Here is a 4,243-nt window from a genome sequence, read left to right on the forward strand (position 1 = left end):
TATCTCCCTCACTAACTTTAAGCATCAGCTATCTGAGCAGCTTACCGTTCACTGCAACTGTACACAGCCCATCTGTAAATAGCCCATCTGTAAATAGCCATCCAATCTACCTACCTGATCCCCATATTGTTTTATTTACTTTTCTTCTCTTTTGCACACCAGTATTTCCAGTATTTCTACTTGCAAATCATCATCTGCACATCTATCACTCCAGTGTTCATTTGCTAAGTTGTAATTACTTCGCTACTATGGCCTATTTATTGCCTTACCTCCTTACCTCATTTGCACACACTGTATATATACTTTTTCTATTGTGTTATTGACTGTACGTTTGTTTACTCCATGTGTAACTCTGTGTTGTTGTTTGTGTTGCACTGCTTTGCTTTATCTTGGCCAGGTCACAGTTGTAAATGAGAACTTGTTCTCAACTGGACTAACTGGTTAAATAAAGGTGAAATAAAAAAATAAAATAAAAAGCAGACATTAATATCCCTTTGAGCAGTTATTAATTACACTTTGGATGGTGTATCAATACACCCAGTCACTACAAAGATACAGGTGTCCTTCCACCACAAAGATACAGGTGTCCTTCCACTACAAAGATACAGGTGTCGGAAAGGAAGTAAACCCCTCAGGGAATTCACCATTTTAAAACAGTTACAAAGTTTAAGTTAATGGTTGTGAAAGGAGAAAACTGAGAATGGATTAATAATATTGTAGTAACTCCACAATACTAACCTAATTGACAGAGTGAGAAGAAGGAATCCTGTACAGAATAAAAAGGACAGAATAAAAACATTCCAAAACATGCATCTAAAGAAATACTGCAAAAAATGTGGCAAAGAAATTAACATTATGTTTCTTACAAAGTGTTATGTTTGGGGCAAATCCAACACAACACATCACTGAGTACTACACTTCATTTTTTCAAACATGGTGGTGGCTGCATCATGTTATGAGTATGCTTGTCATCGGCAAGGACTAAGGAGTTTTTACACTGGACAAAGAACGCTGGTTTGACCCTGTGTCTGTCTTCAGTGTATTTGGATCAAGTTATCAGACTCAGTGATAACCAGGACTAGGAACTTCTATTGTATATGCACATAGATGTTTATGGACGGTGCCTTCGTCCATTCAGACCCCTTGACTTTTTCCACATTTTGTTACGTCACAGCCTTAAAATGGAATACTTTGTATTTTTTTCCTCATCAATCTAAACACAATACCCCATAATGACAAAATAAAGCACAGGTTTTCAGAATTTTCAAACAGGTCGTTGTCCTGTTAGAAGGTGAACCTTCGCCCCAGTCTGAGGTCCTGAATGCTCTGGAGCAGGTTTTCATCAATGATCTCTAAGTACTTTGCTAAGTTCATCATTGCCTCGATCCTGACTAGTCTCCCAGTCCCTGCTGCTGAAAAACATCCCACAGCATGATGTTGCCACCATCATGCTTCAACGTAGGGATAATGTCAGGTTTCCTCTGGAAAAGACACTAGGCATTCAGGCCAAGGAGTTAAATCTTGTTTCTCATAGTCAGTGTCCTTTAGGTGCCTTTTGGCAAACTCCAAGCGGGCTGTCATGAGCCTTTTACTTAGGAGTGGCTTCCGTCTGGTCACTCTACCATAAAGACATGATTGGTGGAGTGCTGCAGAGATGGTTGTCCTTCTGGAAGGTTCTCCCATCTCCACAGAGGGACCATCAGGTTCTAGGTCACCTCCCTGACCAAGGCCCTTCTCCTCTGATTGCTCAGTTTGACCGGGCGGCCAGCTCTAGGAAGAGTCTTTGTGGTTCTAAACGTCTTCCATTTCAGAATGATGGAGGCCACTGTGTTCTTGGGGACCTTCAATGCTGCAGAAATGTTTTGGTACCCTTCCCCAGATTTGTGCCTTGACACAATCCTGTCTCGACCCTCTACGGACAATTCCTATGACCACATGGCTTGGTTTTTGCTCTGACATGCCCTGTGAACTGTGGGAACTTATATAGACAGGCGTGCGCCTTTCCAAATCATGTCCATTCAATTGAATTTAAAAACATCTCAAGGATGATCAATCGAAACAGGATGCACCTGAGCTCAAGTTCGAGTCTCATAGCAAAGGATCTGAATACTTATGTAAATAATGTCAATTTTTTTTTTTTATAAAAACCTATTTTCGCTTTGTCTTTATGGAGTATTGTGTGTATAGTAATCCCTTTTAGAATAAGGCCATAACGTAACAAAATGTGGGAAAAGTCAAGGTGCCTGAATACTTCCCGAAGGCACAGCGGTCTAAGGCACTGTCCCATCAGATGATACAGTATGATGATCAGAACAGGCAGAACTTGATAATACTGCATAAAAATGTCTTCCTCCCTGCCTTTCTCCCCGTCTTCCTCCCTGTCTTCCTCCCTGTCTTCCTCCCTGTCTTCCTGTCCTTCTCCCTGTCTTCCCCCCTGTCTTCCTGTCTTCCTCCCTGTCTTCCTTCTTGTCTTTCTTCCTGTCTTCCAGACACTCACATGCTGAGGACCATGACACCAGAGAACATGTGTCACATGACCTCGCAGCCGCTCCCCCCGCATGGCCATGGCTATCCAAACATGCACCGGGACATGTACCTAAAGCCTGAGCCAATGATCTCGCAGTACCCCATTGGTCCCACCTCCAGTGGGAGTTGCCAGGACCTGCAACAGAGCCAGATGCTGCATCAACTATTGCAACACCCACAACAAGGGCAAGAGTGAGTGATCAATCAACAAATGAGCCAATCAATCAACCAAACAATTAATGAATTGTAAACATCTGCAGTTGTGAAGGGGAGGAGAATGAAGATAATGGGATAATGTACAGACTGTTGAAACTGTAGATAATGTGATCCTGTAGATACTGACATACTGTAGATACTGAGATACTATAGATAATGTAAATACTGAGATGCTGTAGATACGATAGAGAATGTAGACCCTAGAAAATGTCAATATTTTTTGTAGATACTGTAGATAAAATAGATACCGTGGATGAGATACTGAAATATTATAGATAATGTAGATACTGAGATACTGTTAATACTATATATACTGTAGTTATTGTAAATACTGAAATACTGTAGATACTGAGATAATGTAGATAGTGTAGATACTGTAGATACCGTAGATAATATAGCTAATGTAGATCATGTAGATACTGAGATACTGTAGATACTACACATACGGTAGATACTGTAGACACTGTAGATACTTAGATACTGCAGATACTGATATACTATATATACTGTAGATAATGTAGATACTATAGATAATGTAGACACTGTAGATACTGTAGATACTATAGATAATGTAGATACCATAGATACTGTAGATATGGAGATAATGTAGATACTATAGATAGTGTAGATACTATAGATAATGTAGACACTAGATACTATGGATAACATAGGTACTATAGATAATGTAGTTCTGTACATGCTATAGATAATGCAGATACTGTAGATTCTATAGATAATGTAGTTACTGTAGATACTATAGATACTGTAGATACTATAGATACTGTAGATACTGATATACTATAGACACTATAGATACTGTAGCTACTGTAGATTTTATAGATACTGTAGATACTATAGATAATGTAGATACTGTAGATACTATAGATAATGTAGATACTATAGATACTGTAGACTCTGTAGATTATATAGATAATGTAGTTACTGTAGATACTATAGATACTGTAGCTACTGTAGATTCTATAGATACTGTAGATACTATAGATAATGTAGATACTGTAGATACTGTAGACTCTGTAGATTATACAGATAATGTAGTTACTGTAGATACTATAGATACTGTACATACTATAGATCATGTCGATAGATACTTTAGATACTGTAGATACTGATATACTATATATACTGTAGATAATGTAGATACTGTAGATACTGTAGATGCTATAGATAATGTAGATACCATAGATACTGTAGATACTGAGATAATGTAGATACTATAGATAATGTAGACACTGTAGGTACTATAGATAATGTATGTACTATAGATAATGTAGTTATGTACATACTATAGATAATGTACATACTATAGATACTGTAGATACTGTAGATTCTATAGATAATGTAGATACTGTAGATTCTATAGATAATGTAGTTACTGTAGATACTATAGATACTGTAGATACTGATATACTGTAGATACTATAGATACTATAGATACTGTAGATACTGTAGATACTGCAGATACTGCAGATACTTAGATACT

Source organism: Oncorhynchus clarkii, unplaced genomic scaffold (genome assembly GCF_045791955.1).
Source record: "Oncorhynchus clarkii lewisi isolate Uvic-CL-2024 unplaced genomic scaffold, UVic_Ocla_1.0 unplaced_contig_3513_pilon_pilon, whole genome shotgun sequence".
Taxonomy (NCBI): Eukaryota; Metazoa; Chordata; class Actinopteri; order Salmoniformes; family Salmonidae; genus Oncorhynchus; species Oncorhynchus clarkii.